General features: G+C 50.2%; 1 pseudogene; it reads right to left on the bottom strand.

The window, feature by feature from the left end:
• Window positions 1-1,704: 1,704 nt before the first annotated feature.
• The window catches only part of LOC147118600 (uncharacterized), a 69,904-nt pseudogene continuing 55,388 nt past the window's right edge, over window positions 1,705-16,220 (bottom strand).

The raw sequence follows: 16,220 nt of genomic DNA, 5'->3' as shown, positions 1-16,220 counted from the left end.
TCTCCTGTGGAGATTTCTTACTGTTGGTTTTCTTCCCAGACCTGCAGACTCTTGCTATGTGTCCTGCTTTCCCACACTGTCTGCACACTTGGTCCTTGAACCAACAATCCTTCTGGTCATGTGTTGTTCTGCCGCAGCGATAGCACTTCCCTGTTCCATCAGACATTTCATTGGTGCCATATTCTTGTGGTCTCCGTTGTATCTCTGCAGCGCCCCTTGTGGCTGCTTCGTGTAATACTGCCATACTGAAAGCTTTGTCCAGCGTAAGATCCTTTTCTGATAGAAGCCATTTCTGGGTTCCTTCACTTTGTAGCCCACACACAAACTTGTCCCATAATGTATCTGCTAGTCCCGCTCCAAACTGGCAGTGTTTCGATAGCTTGCGCAGTTCCGTTAGGTACTCAGCATTGCTTTCGTCTTCGTGTTGGTTCCTTTTATGGAACTTAAATCGTTCTGCTATCAGCAGCGGTGTGGGGTTTAAGTGGCCCTGTAGGATTTCTACTATGCTTTCGAAATTCTTGTTCACCGGCTTCTCTGGGGTTATTAGATTTCACAGTAACCCATAAGTTTTTGCACCCATGGAATTTAACAAAACCAGTGCTTTATTAGCATCTGGCACTTCATTCGCCCTGCAGTACACCTCAATACGTTCCACATATGTCGCCCAATCTTCGACTTCATTGTCGAACGTAGAGATACTGCCACTCTTCGGCATCCCTGGGTGTGAGTTAACTGTCAAAAATGGCATCTCCCGTGCTTCCCCTTCTTCTCCACTGGCACAAAATGGCGTCTCCCACACTTTCCTTCCTTCCCGCGCTCGCCCTTGTTCTCCGCTGCGGCTTCTAAAAATGGCGTCTCCCGTGCTCTCCCTTCTTCTCCCCACGGACCCTGTTCAGTCCGTGAGCCCTGGCTGTGCTCTGCGCGTTCTTTTTATTTTTTATTTATTTATTTATTTTTATTCGACGCCGCTCGGTCTTGAACCCGGCTGTTTCTTTACCCTCTCTTTCTCTGGTTTGGTTTCTTTTTCTCAATGCCGCTCGGTGTTCAACCCCCGGCTGCGCCCTGCATGCTTCACCCTCTGTCTTACCCCGTCGACGCTGCTCGGCTTTCTCTCCGCCGTCGGTCGGCTCCAGCCGCCGCTGCTCGGGAAGGGTCTGCGCTGGACCTGTCGTCAGTCTCTTGCTGATCGTCGTGGCTGGGGAACCAAGCCCGGCTCTCCACAGCCTCCCCTGCGATGTTCACTCTCTGCCTGATGACTGGGCGGTTGCTCGTGGTCGACGCCCGTGTTCCTGGCCTCGACTTTTTTTTTGTTGCAGGTAGATTCGAATCGACACTCGTCGCCACTGTTAGATCCGTGATTCTGAGGGTATGCTGTTATTCAATAACCACACGGATGCTGTAACTTAACAATAATCAGGTCTTCACTGGAGGAGGGTAGTCTCAAGACTGGGGGTACAGAGGCATGCGCAAAGCTTATATACAGGTGTGGTCACTGCCGGTACTACAGTATACAGGAGCTGTAAAAGTAGTTCTGTCTTAAAGGCACATACATTACAATTAGTGGTTATTGGTTAGGATTGGGGTCAGTGCTTGCGGGTAGCCGATAGGATATTAGGCTTAGGAGATTGTGATTAAGGTTAGAAACCACTATTGACAACGCCAGTGTCACTGGACGCGTCCGTTTCCATTTCATGTTTTTTAACCTCACGCAGACGAGTCACAAAACAGCCTCATGAATTGTTCATTCAAGGAACATTCTTTCTGGCTGGAGCTGGATACTTTCCCTTCTTTCACATCTCTACAATTCTCACAGAAAAAGACATCAGGGACATTAGACTTTGGGATTTGGGGACAAGAACAGGTGGATCCAGGTATTGTACAGATTACATCCAGTCATCAGCCTGCCTGAAAAGTGTTTCTGACAATAACCTGTCACCAGGCCCCACCAGTCCCCATCTGATTCCACCATCATATCTTCATCCATTACCCGCCTTTCACCCTCACTAGAGCTGGTTTCACCACCATGACCATTCTCCACACTGAGGCTCTCTGATTCCCATTTATAATCACCTGGATTTGGTGTCTCAGTGTAAGTGGTCCCTGGATTTGGTACCACAGTGTAAGTCGTCCCTGGATTTGGTGTCTCTGTGTAAGTGGTCCCTGGATTTGGTACCACAGTGTAAGTGGTCCCTGGATTTGGTGTCTCAGTGTAAGTGGTCCCTGGATTTGGTGTCTCTGTGTAAGTGGTCCCTGGATTTGGTGTCTCTGTGTAAGTGGTCCCTGGATTTGGTGTCTCTGTGTAAGTGGTCCCTGGATTTGGTGCCACAGTGTAAGTGGTCCCTGGATTTGGTGTCTCAGTGTAAGTGGTCCCTGGATTTGGTGTCTCAGTGTAAGTGGTCCCTGGATTTGGTGTCACAGTGTAAGTGGTCCCTGGATTTGGTGTCTCAGTGTAAGTGGTCCCTGGATTTGGTGCCACAGTGTAAATGGTACCTCGATTTGGTCTCAAAGTGTAAATGGTCACAGGATTTGGTGTCACAGGCAACAACAATAACTTGCATTTATATAGTGCCTCTAACTAATAAAACATCCCATGTTGCTTCACAGGAACGTTTTCAAACAAAATTTGACAGTGAGTCATATAAGGAGATACAGGAAACTCTCGTTTAAACGGCACCTAAATATCCGGAATTTGCTATTAACCGGCAAAATTCACACTCCGAAAACAACGCCTCAATAACCGGAAATGTTGCCGAGTCCGAGTCTCCCGCGGTGGCCGAGTTAGTCAGTGGGGGTAGTTCTCCAAACTGCCACTACTCAGCCTCTTGACGCTATCGGAAGTCGGAACACCTCAATAACAGGAGTCTGACTCTCCCACGCTGCCGGTAGTCTCTTCCGATCTGCCATTTTTCTGTTTACTGTATAAGTTTTGTTTTAATGTTAAGTAATTAAAGAGTTATGGATTACCCTCAACTGGCAGTACTGTACTAAATCAAGCATCTTCTACCATCCATTTAACACAACATTCTGTAGGTGAGTACCCAATTACTGTATACTGCACATTTCTTGATTTTTTAAAATTTTTGTTTGTTAAAAGTAGCCTTGGTAGATAACTCTCTCCGTCATCCGGAATTTTTAATCAACCGGCACCATCCCGGTCCCGTCGGTGCCGGATACCAAAGAGTTTCCTGTATTAGGGCAGGTAACCAAAATCCTGGTCAAAGAGGTAGATTTTAAGGGGCATCTTAAAGTAGGAAAGAGAGATGGAGAGGTTTAGGGAGGGAATTCCAGAGCTTGGCAATATAGGAACAGGATGTTAATAACACCATTCAGCCCCTCGAGCCTGCCCACCATTCAATGAGATCTTACTCCATATACCCGCCTTTACCCCATAGTCCTTAATACCTTTGGTTAACACAAATCTATCAATCCCAGATTTAAAATTAACAATTGACCGAGCATCAACTGCTGTTTGTGGGAGAGAGTTCCAAACTTCTAACACCTTTTGTGTGTAGAAGTATTTCCTAACTTCACTCCTGAAAGGTCTGGCTCTAATTTTTACATTCTGCCCCCTAGTCCTAGAATCCCCAACCAGCAGAAATAGTTTCTCTCTATCAGTTCCCCTTAGTATCTTGAAAACTTCAATCAAATCAACCATAATAACAACAGAAAATGCTGGAAAAACTCAGCAGGTCAGGCAATATCCGTGGAGAGAAATTTGAGTTGACGTTTCGGGTTGGACCCTTCCCGGTCGCCTGTCATTTTAATTCACCGCTCCATTCCCACTCGGACCTCACCGTCCTTGGCCTCTTGTATTGTTCCACGGAAGCTCAACGTAAACTCGAGGAACAGCACCTCATCTTCCGATTAGGCAGTCTGCAGCCTTCCGGACTCAATATCGAGTTCAACAATTTCAGATCATAAGCTCGGCCCCCATTTCATTTTCTCTTGTAATTGTTCCATTCCTTTCCCCCCCCCCCCATTTCCTTTTGTTTCTCTCTCACACCTGGCAGCTATCTTTTGCCCTGCCAGTACACTTTACACCTAATCCCAGCCTATTACCATCTCGTCTAGCTTCTAATCTCTTTTACTTCTTTTGTTTCTTTTATTCTTTTGTCCGATCGCAGCCCTGCCTCCGATCTAGTTTCTTTTCTTTCCAGTTTTGAAGAAGGGTCCAACCCGAAACGTCAACTCAAATTTCTCTCCACGGATGTTGCCTGACCTGCTGAGTTTTTCCAGCATTTTCTGTTGTTATTTCGGATTTCCAACATCTGCAGTATTTTGCTACCAATCAAATCAACCCTTAACCTTCTAAATTCCAGGAAATACAACCCTAAATTGTTAATCTCTCCTTGTAATTTAACCCCTGAAGTCCGGGTATCATTCTGGTAAATCTATGCTGCACTCCTCCCAAGGCCAGCATATCCTTCCCAAGGTGTGGTGCCCAGAACTGCTCTCAGTACCCCAGGTGTGGTCTAACCAGGGCTTTGTATAGCTGTAGTGTAACTTCTACCCACTTGTATTCTAGTCCTCGAGATATAAAGGCCAGCATTCCATTAGCCTTTTTGATTATTTTTGTAGTGTATGTACCTTTAAGAGCCCCTGTGTACTGTAATACCGGTAGTGACCACTCGGGTATATAAGCCTGTATAGCGTCTTGTATCTTTTAGTTCACCTCCAGACTTTGTTCAGTAAACACCTGTTAAACCAACACCTGCATTCCGTGTCTCCATTAACACATGGATACAACAGTGGCGACGAATTGGAAACGGACTTACCTGCAATTCGGCAGCGCCTCAAGGAGATTGATTCCTCAGACGAAGGTCGAAGAAAAAAAAAACTGTGGTTTCACCAGCTAGCTGGGCTGGTGGCAGGTACTGCACTAATCCTTCCTGGGCGGCGGGCTGGGGCTCGATCGGGTGGCTCTGCAGCGGGGCCGAGCAGCGAGTCGGAAGGCGGAGGCAAACAGAGACGGAGGGTGGAGCACTCGGGAGACGGCCGGCGCTGCAAAGCAGGTCGGCGTTCGGACCAAGCAGAGGGAGGGAAAAGTCCCAGAGAGTCCGGCGGGACCGAGCCTCCAACTATTAAAAATATCTGTGTAAATAAAAACTGCGGAGAACAGCGTCGTCAACAGCGGCAGTGGCGGGACAGCGCGGGAGGCACCATTTTTTCTCGGCAGGGAAGAAAGGAAAGCGCGGGAGGCGCCATTTTTGATTTTCAGGATGCCTAAGACTGGCAATATTACTGCTTTCGATAGTAATATAGAGGATTGGACCACATATGTGGAAAGAGTGGAGGTATATTGCACAGCGAATGAAGTAGAGGATGATAAAAAGGCATTGGTACTTCTAAATCTGATGGGCGCAAGGACATACAGGCTGTTACGAAACTTATTCACTCCAGCCAAACCGATGGACAAGAATTTTAAGGAGATTGTTGATACCCTACAGGAGCACTTAAACCCAACACCGCTGCTGATAGCGGAACGATTCAAATTCTTCAGGAGGAATCAGCACAAGAATGAAAGTAATGCTAATTACCTCACTGAATTAAGAAAGCTGTCAAAGCACTGCCAATTCGGGGCAGGACTGGCAGATTCTCTACGAGAAAAATTCGTCTGCGGTCTCCTAAGTGAAGGAACACAGAAAAGGCTACTTTCTGAGAAAGATTTGACACTGGACAAGGCTTTCAGTGTGGCTGTATCATACGAAGCAGCAGCAAGAGGAGCTGCAGAGATACAGCAAAAGCCACAGGACTTCGGCACCCATGAAATGACACAGGGTTTCAAGAGATGTTATTGCTGCGGCAGATCCACCCATGACCAGAGGGACTGCTGGTTCAAGGACAAAGCATGCAGGCAATGCGGAAAGATGGGACACATTGCACGTGTATGCCGATCTGGAAACAAAAAATCCACTGACAGAAAAAAAATCAATAAGGAAAAGTACAGAAAGGTACAAATGATGACGGATAGTAGCTCCGAAGGCCAGAAGAGCGATAGCGACTCCGGAAACAAGAGACTAAGCTGTCTCAAATTACATAATGTCATTGCCAAAGAAGATTACCAGACCATTTGGGTTACCCTCACGATAGCGGGGTCCCCAGTTAAAATGGAGCTAGATACAGGATCAGCTCTGAACGTCATAAGTCGACGGGATTACGAGCGGCTATTTCCGCATATACCTTTGAACGACACATCCATTATCTTGAAGACATATACGGGGCAGAAAGTATACCCCAGAGGGAAAATAAGGGTGCCTGTTGTATACAACGGCAAGGAAATACGGAAGTTGTATTTATACGTTCTGCAAGATGGTGGTCCACCGCTGTTGGGACGTGAATGGATCAGGAAGATACGTTTAGACTGGCACTCCATTCAGGCACTGATGGTGACCAGTAAGAAAAAAAATGATGATGACGTCATACCTGAACGATTAAAAGACATCTTGGCCAACGCCAAAGAAGTGTTTCAACAGGAACTAGGAACCTTGAAAGGCGTCACCGCCTCAATAAAAGTGGAAGATGCGGCAATTCCCAAGTTTTTTAAGGCAAGGCCGGTGCCATACGCAATTCGTCCAGCAGTCGAGGCAGAGCTGGAGAATTTGGAAAAGGCAGGCGTGTTATCCAAGGTAGATTGGAGCGAGTGGGCAACACCCATCATCCCGGTCATGAAGAAAACGTTGAATAATAATAAATCTGAAGAACAGAGAAAAATTCGCATCTGTGGGGACTTCAAGGTGACTGTAAACCCGGTCCTTCACATGGTACAGTATCCTCTTCCGAGGATAGAAGATATTTTCGCCTCACTATCCGGAGGGAAACGTTTCACCAAAATTGACTTGGCACAGGCATATCTACAGATGGAGGTTGAGGAGGCCTCTAAAAAGTATCTCACGATAAACACACACAAAGGCCTGTACCAGTACAATCGACTGGTTTTCGGAGTAGCATCAGCTCCAGCTATCTGGCAAAGAGCTATGGAGCAAGTCCTGCAAGGGATTCCGGGGACTCAATGCTACCTAGATGACATCCTTGTAACAGGAGAAAACGACAACGAGCACCTTGCCAATTTGGAGCAGGTGCTCACTAGGCTGAGAGAACGGGGCCTACGAGCAAATTGCCCCAAGTGCGAATTTTTCCAGAAACAAATATCATATTGTGGCCATATAATTAACGAAGAAGCGTTGCATAAGTCACCTGAAAAAATTGAAGCGGTCATAAAAGCCCCAGCACCTGAAAATGTCTCACAATTAAGGTCGTTCCTGGGATTGATAAATTACTATCATAAATTTTTACCGAACTTGTCAACTGTTCTGCACCCTCTTAATGCACTGCTACAAAGGGGAGTAATTTGGAAATGGAGCGAAGACTGTAAACGTGCCTTCCATAAATGCAAAGGCTTGATCACGTCCAAGGAAGTGTTGGCTCATTACAACCCATCACTGCCAATCAGACTGGCGTGCGATGCATCCCCTTATGGCGTAGGAGTGGTATTATCGCATAGATTCCCTGATGGCTCGGAGCGGTCGATAGCTTTTGCGTCACGCTCATTGAACTCAGCTGAGCGTAACTATGCCCAGATCGACAGGGAAGTACTCAGCCTGGTGTGGGGAGTGAAGAAATTCAACCATTACCTACACGGACAAAAATTTACCTTGTTGACTGACCATCAACCCCTCGTCTCCACATTCAACCCTAAAAAGGGCGTTCCCATTATGACAGCGCAAAGGCTACAGAGGTGGTCCCTTTTCCTAGGGGCACACCAATATGACATAGAATACAAAGGATCAAAACAGCATGGGAATGCTGACGGTTTATTGCGCCTACCGTTGCCAACGGTAGAAGAGGCACCTACAGTGGACCCAGTGGAGATGTTCCACTTAACCATAGTGGAATGTCTACCAGTAACAAATTCTACCATTGAAAGGGAAACGAGAAATGACCCGACTCTCTCATGAGTCTACGATTTAACGGTGAAGGGATGGCCAGCACATGGCGAACCACTGTTGCCAGCATTCTCGCAAAGAAGAGAACAGCTGTCAGTGTGCCGAGGAACCTTGATGTGTGGATCCAGAGTGGCGATTCCACCCAAACTCCAGGATAAAGTGCTAAAGGAGCTTCATGAGGGGCATCTGGGTGGAGTGAAAATGAAGAACCTAGCCAGAGCGTTTGTGTGGTGGCCAGGTATCGATGGAGACACCGAAGAAATGACCAAGAGCTGTCTAGGATGCCAGAAGGTCCAAAACGCCCCACCACAAGCCCCTCTACATCCATGGGAGTGGCCCTCATCTCCATGGCAAAGGGTACATATCGACTTTGCTGGTCCATTTATGGACTCAATGTTCTTAATCGCAGTGGATGCACACTCCAAGTGGCCGGAGGTAATAAAGATGTCCTCCACCACCACGGAAAAAACCATCACAGTATTAAGGACCATATTTGCCAGGAATGGGCTGCCTGAACAGATCTGTTCTGATAATGGACTGCAATTTGTGTCCGAAGAATTCAGGAAGTTCTTAAAAAACAATGGGGTTAAGCATTACACGTCCGCCCCATACCATCCCGCCACCAATGGATTAGCTGAAAGGTTTGTCCAGACCTTCAAGAAGGCCATAAAGGCCATGGGTAATGAAGACATAAATCTACAACATAAGGTAGATAACTTCTTGTTTGCGTACAGGAATGCAACACATGTGGTTACAAACCAAACTCCCGCCATGATGTTTTTCAATAGAAGACTAAGGTGCCGGCTGGATTTGATCAAGCCAAACATCAGAAGGGACGTAGAGAACCGGCAATTTCAAGGCATGAATGAAAGGCCAACTAGAACCTTCCAGATAGGTCAACAAGTTTTGGCCCGGGACTACCGTACCGAGAAATGGCAGCCTGGAACTATTTGCACATGACTAGGACCGCTGATGTATACCGTGGACATTGGAGAAAGCATAATAAGGCGCCATGCTGACCAGATCATAGAGTCATCCGAAAAGGGACAACCTACACCACAACTCTATACGCCTAATGATGAAGCAGAGATACCCATAGTATCTACCTCCGATCCGGTGATACTGGAGCCAGATGAACCCGACACTGGCATTCAAGCCGAATCGACCTTGCCAAAAGAACCTACTACACCACCGAAAACTACTACACCACCGAGGCATTATCCGGACCGAGTCAGGAAGCCTCCAGAGAGACTGACTTATAATTGATTAACTGCAGCAAATGTGTAGATTATTGTTCTTGTAAACATGTTAATTAATGATTACTTAAAATGTTATGTACTAATTATCTAAAAGGGGAGGAATTGTAGTGTATGTACCTTTAAGAGCCCCTGTGTACTGTAATACCGGTAGTGACCACTTGGGTATATAAGCCTGTATAGCGTCTTGTATCTTTTAGTTCACCTCCAGACTTTGTTCAGTAAACACCTGTTAAACCAACTCCTGCATTCCGTGTCTCCATTAATACACGGATACAAAATTTTCTGTACCTGTTCATGACATTTAAATGATCTATGCACCTGGATCCCCAAGTCTCTTTGGACCTCCACTGTTTCTAGCTTTTCACCATTTAGAAAGTACTCTGTTCTATCCTTTTTAGGTCCAAAGTGGATGACCTCACATTTGCCTACATTGAAATCCATTTGCCACAGTTTTGCCCATTCGCTTAATCAATTAATATCTCTTTGTAATTTTATGCTTCCATCTACACTGCTTACAATGCCACCTATCTTTGTGTCATCAGCAACTTGGATATGTGGCTTTCTATCCCATCATCTAAGTCATTAATAAATAGGGTGATTAGTTGAGGCCCCAACACAGCTCCTTGCTGGACATGCCCTCATATGCTTCGGTGAAGGTGTTAACGATGGTTTGGAGTTCGACCTCCGAGTGAGCGCAGACGCAAGCATTGTCTGCATACTGTAATTCGATGAGAGAGGAAGGGACGACCTTGGATCTGGACTGGAGGCGACGGAGGTTGAACAGTTTCCCATTGTTTTGTAAATTAGCTCCACTCCAGCGAGGAGCTTACTGAGGGTGAGATGGAGCATTGCCACAAGGAAGATTGAGAAGAGCATTGGTGCAATGACACAGCCTTGCTTGACCCCGGTCCGTACATGAATTGGGTCTGTGGCTGAACCATTGGTCAGGATCATGGCTTGCATGTCATCATGAAGCAGGCGGAGGATGGTGACAAACTTTTGAGGGCAGCCGAATTGGAGGACACTCCATAATCCCTCATGGTTGACAGTGTCGAAGGCCTTTGTGAGATCAAAGAAGGCCATGTACAGCGGTTGGTGCTGTTCCCTGTATTTCTCTTGTAATTGGCGCGCGGTGAAGATCATGTCCATTGTGCCCCTTAGTGGATGGAATCCGCATGGTGACTCTGGGAGGAGCTCTTCAGCCACTGGGAGAAGGCGATTGAGGAGGATTCTTGCGATGACTTTCCCTGTGGAAGACAGCAGAGAAACTCCTCTGTAATTACCGCAATCGGACTTGTCACCTTTCTTGAAGATGGTCACAGTTACGACATCTCTGAGATCCCCTGTCATGCTCTCCTCCTTCCAGATAAGAGAAATGAGTTCATGACTTCGCACCAGTAGTGCTTCTCCACCATGCTTTAGTGCCTCGGCAGGGATTCCATCTGCTCCTGAGGTCTTGTTGTTCTTCAGTTGTCAGATGGTCTTTTCAACCTCATGCCGGGCTGGGTTGTGCTGAGATGGTGGCGGGTAGCATGCTGCGGGATGGAGTTGAAGACACTCTCGTCGAAGACAGAGTCTCGGTTATGGAGATCTTCGAAGTGCTCCTTCCAGCGGGCACTGACTGCGCACCCTGTCCTTGATGTGTACCTCTCCATTCTTGGCCCGCAGTGGGGTAGGACCTTGGGTGCTTGGGCCATAGGCAGCCTTGACTGTGCTAAAGAATCCACACACACCGTGGTTGTCGGCTGGCTGCTGGATCTCCTGCGCTTTCTCCACCCACCACCTGTTCTTTAGGTCGCGAGTTTTTTGTTGGACCTCGGCCTTCAGGCATCTGTAGAGCTGCTTTCTTACTCTTGAGTTGTGTTGCTGTTTCCAGATCAGGAATGCCTTGTGCTTGCGGCTTATTAGCTCCTGGATCTCCTGGTCATTCTTGTCAAACCAGTCTTGGTGTTTCCTGGTTGAGTGACCGAGCGTCTCTTCACAGGTGCTGATTATGGAGGCCTTGAGTGCAGACCAGGTGCTGTGGACACTGTGTCTCTGCATCACTGGGAGTCGTCAGGTTGGGTGTGAGGCTCAGACTGAATAGGGCTTTCTTAGCAGGGTCTTTGAGTGCTCCAGCATTGATTTTCCTGCGGCACTGTTTCTGTTGCCGCTGCTGTTTTGGGGCTACATTGATGGAGATGACAGAGCGGATTAGGTGGTGGTCTGTCCAGCAGTCGTCAGCTCCTGTCATGGCGCGGGTGATGCGGATGTCCTTGCGGTCCCGCGCTCGGACGATGACGTAGTCCAGCAGATGCCACTGCTTGGAGTGAGGGTGCTGCCATGAAGCCTTGTACTTGTCTCTCTGACAGAACAAGGTGTTGGTTATGACAAGGCCATGTTCTGAGCATTTCGTCAGGAGGAGGGTACCGTTGGAGTTGGCTTTTCCTACCCCCTCTCTGCCGGTCACACCTCCCAGAGGTCTGTGTACTTTCCAACTCTGATGTTAAAGTCACCAAGGAGGATCAGCTTGTCGCCTGTTGGGACTCGGGACAGGGATTGTTCGAGGCTGGAGTAGAATTCCTCTTTGGTCTCGTCTGTGGCTTCCAGTGTTGGGGCGTATGCACTGATGACCGTAGTGCACTGGTTCCGGGCTAGGGTGTCAGTGTTGGGGTGTACGCACTGATGACCATAGCACAGTGGTTCCGGGCTAGGGTGTCAGTGTTGAGGCGTACGCACTGATGACCGTAGCACACTGGTTCCGGGCTAGGGTGTCAGTGTTGGGGTGTACGCACTGATGACCGGAGCACATTGGTTCTGGGCTAGGGTGTCAGTGTTGGGGCGTACGCACGGATGGCCGTAGCACACTGGTTCCGGGCTAGGGTGTCAGTGTTGGGGTGTATGCACTGATGACCGTAGCACACTGGTTCCGGGCTAGGGTGTCAGTGTTGGGGTGTACGCACGGATGACCGTAGCACACTGGTTCCGGGCTAGGGTGTCAGTGTTGGGGTGTACGCACTGATGACCGTAGCACACTGGTTCCGGGCTAGGGTGTCAGTGTTGGGGTGTACGCACTGATGACCGTAGCACACTGGTTCTGGGCTAGGGTGTCAGTGTTGGGGTGTACGCACTGATGACCGTAGCACACTGGTTCTGGGCTAGGGTGTCAGTGTTGGGGCGTACGCACTGATGACCGTAGCACACTGGTTCTGGGCTAGGGTGTCAGTGTTGGGGTGTACGCACTGATGACCGAAGCACACTGGTTCTGGGCTAGGGTGTCAGTGTTGGGGTGTACGCACTGATGACCGTAGCACACTGGTTCCGGGCTAGGGTGTCAGTCTTGGGGCGTACGCACTGATGACTGTAGCACACTGGTTCTGGGCTAGGGTGTCAGTGTTGGGGTGTACGCACTGATGACCGTAGCACACTGGTTCTGGGCTAGGGTGTAAGTGTTGGGGTGTACGCACTGATGACCGTAGCACACTGGTTCCGGGCTAGGGTGTCAGTGTTGGGGTGTACGCACTGATGACCATAGCACACTGGTTCTGGGCTAGGGTGTCAGTGTTGGGGCGTACGCACTGATGACCAAAGCACACTGGTTCTGGGCTAGGGTGTCAGTGTTGGGGTATACGCACTGATGACCATAGCACACTGGTTCTGGGCTAGGGTGTCAGTGTTGGGGTGTACGCACTGATGACCAAAGCACACTGGTTCTGGGCTAGGGTGTCAGTGTTGGGGTATACGCACTGATGACCATAGCACACTGGTTCTGGGCTAGGGTGTCAGTGTTGGGGTGTACGCACTGATGACCGTAGCACACTGGTTCTGGGCTAGGGTGTCAGTGTTGGGGTGTACGCACTGATGACCGTAGCACACTGGTTCTGGGCTAGGGTGTCAGTGTTGGGGTATACGCACTGATGACCATAGCACACTGGTTCTGGGCTAGGGTGTCAGTGTTGGGGTGTACGCACTGATGACCGTAGCACACTGGTTCTGGGCTAGGGTGTCAGTGTTGGGGTGTACGCACTGATGACCGTAGCACAGTGGTTCTGGGCTAGGGTGTCAGTGTTGGGGTGTACGCACTGATGACCGTAGCACACTGGTTCTGGGCTAGGGTGTCAGTGTTGGGGTGTACGCACTGATGACCGTAACACACTGGTTCCGGGCTAGGGTGTCAGTGTTGGGGTGTACGCACTGATGACCGAAGCACACTGGTTCCGGGCTAGGGTGTCAGTGTTGGGGCGTACGCACTGATGACCGTAGCACACTGGTTCCGGGCTAGGGTGTCAGTGTTGGGGCGTACGCACTGATGACCGAAGCACACTGGTTCTGGGCTAGGGTGTCAGTGTTGGGGCGTACGCACTGATGACCGTAGCACACTGGTTCTGGGCTAGGGTGTCAGTGTTGGGGTGTACGCACTGATGACCGTAGCACACTGGTTCCGGGCTAGGGTGTCAGTGTTGGGGCGTACGCACTGATGACCGAAGCACACTGGTTCCGGGCTAGGGTGTCAGTGTTGGGGTGTACGCACTGATGACCGTAGCACACTGGTTCCGGGCTAGGGTGTCAGTGTTGGGGCGTACGCACTGATGACCGTAGCACACTGGTTCTGGGCTAGGGTGTCAGTGTTGGGGTGTACACACTGATGACCGTAGCACACTGGTTCCGGGCTAGGGTGTCAGTGTTGGGGTGTACGCACTGATGACCGTAGTACACTGGTTCTGGGCTAGGGTGTCGGTGTTGGGGTGTACACACTGATGACCGTAGCACACTGGTTCCGGGCTAGGGTGTCAGTGTTGGGGTGTACACACTGATGACCGTAGCACAGTGGTTCTGGGCTAGGGTGTCGGTGTTGGGGTGTACGCACTGATGACCGAAGCACACTGGTTCCGGGCTAGGGTGTCAGTGTTGGGGTGTACACACTGATGACCGTAGCACACTGGTTCTGGGCTAGGGTGTCAGTGTTGGGGTGTACACACTGATGACCGTAGTACACTGGTTCTGGGCTAGGGTGTCAGTGTTGGGGTGTACGCACTGATGACCGTAGCACACTGGTTCTGGGCTAGGGTATTAGTGTTGGGGCGTACGCACTGATGACCGTAGTACACTGGTTCCGGGCTAGGGTGTCAGTGTTGGGGTGTACGCACTGATGACCGTAGCACAGTGGTTCTGGGCTAGGGTGTCAGTGTTGGGGCGTACGCACTGATGACCGAAGCACACTGGTTCCGGGCTAGGGTGTCAGTGTTGGGGTGTACGCACTGATGACCGTAGCACACTGGTTCCGGGCTAGGGTGTCAGTGTTGGGGCGTACGCACTGATGACCGTAGCACACTGGTTCCGGGCTAGGGTGTCAGTGTTGGGGCGTACGCACTGATGACCGTAGCACACTGGTTCCGGGCTAGGGTGTCAGTGTTGGGGTGTATGCACTGATGACCGTAGCACACTGGTTCTGGGCTAGGGTATTAGTGTTGGGGTGTACGCACTGATGACCGTAGTACACTGGTTCTGGGCTAGGGTGTCAGTGTTGGGGTGTACGCACTGATGAACGTAGCACACTGGTTCTGGGCTAGGGTGCCAGTGTTGGGGCGTACGCACTGATGACCGAAGCACACTGGTTCTGGGCTAGTGTGTCAGTGTTGGGGTGTACGCACTGATGACCGAAGCACACTGGTTCCGGGCTAGGGTGTCAGTGTTGGGGTGTACGCACTGATGACCGAAGCACACTGGTTCTGGGCTAGTGTGTCAGTGTTGGGGTGTACGCACTGATGACCGAAGCACACTGGTTCTGGGCTAGGGTGCCAGTGTTGGGGCGTACGCACTGATGACCGAAGCACACTGGTTCTGGGCTAGGGTGTCAGTGATGGGGTGTACGCACTGATGACCGAAGCACACTGGTTCTGGGCTAGTGTGTCAGTGTTGGGGTGTACGCACTGATGACCGAAGCACACTGGTTCTGGGCTAGGGTGCCAGTGTTGGGGCGTACGCACTGATGACCGAAGCACACTGGTTCTGGGCTAGGGTGTCAGTGTTGGGGCGTACGCACTGATGACCGTAGCACACTGGTTCCGGGCTAGGGTGTCAGTGTTGGGGTGTATGCACTGATGACCGTAGCACACTGGTTCTGGGCTAGGGTATTAGTGTTGGGGTGTACGCACTGATGACCGTAGTACACTGGTTCTGGGCTAGGGTGTCAGTGTTGGGGTGTACGCACTGATGAACGTAGCACACTGGTTCTGGGCTAGGGTGCCAGTGTTGGGGCGTACGCACTGATGACCGAAGCACACTGGTTCTGGGCTAGGGTGTCAGTGTTGGGGTGTACGCACTGATGACCGAAGCACACTGGTTCCGGGCTAGGGTGTCAGTGTTGGGGTGTATGCACTGATGACCGAAGCACACTGGTTCTGGGCTAGGGTGTCAGTGTTGGGGCGTACGCACTGATGACCGAAGCACACTGGTTCTGGGCTAGGGTGTCAGTGTTGGGGCGTACGCACTGATGACCGTAACACAGTGGTTCTGGGCTAGGGTGTCAGTGTTGGGGTGTACGCACTGATGACCGTAACACAGTGGTTCTGGGCTAGGGTGTCAGTGTTGGGGTGTACGCACTGATGACCGAAGCACAGTGGTTCCGGGCTAGGGTGTCAGTGTTGAGGCGTACGCACTGATGACCGAAGCACACTGGTTCTGGGCTAGGGTGTCAGTGTTGGGGTGTACGCACTGATGACCGAAGCACACTGGTTCTGGGCTAGGGTGTCAGTGTTGGGGTGTACGCACTGATGACCGAAGCACAGTGGTTCCGGGCTAGGGTGTCAGTGTTGAGGCGTACGCACTGATGACCGTAGCACACTGGTTCCGGGCTAGAGTGTCAGTGTTGGGGTGTACGCACTGATGACCGAAGCACACTGGTTCTGGGCTAGGGTGTCAGTGTTGGGGTGTACGCACTGATCACCGTAGCACACTGGTTCCGGGCTAGGGTGTCAGTGTTGGGGCGTACGCACTGATGACCGTAGCACACTGGTTCCGGGCTAGGGTGTCAGTGTTG

This window comes from Somniosus microcephalus, chromosome 4 (assembly GCF_052327205.1).
Source record: "Somniosus microcephalus isolate GS21.2 chromosome 4, FLI_Smic_1.0, whole genome shotgun sequence".
Classification (NCBI taxonomy): Eukaryota; Metazoa; Chordata; class Chondrichthyes; order Squaliformes; family Somniosidae; genus Somniosus; species Somniosus microcephalus.
This window is presented reverse-complemented; position numbering and strand designations above follow the sequence as displayed.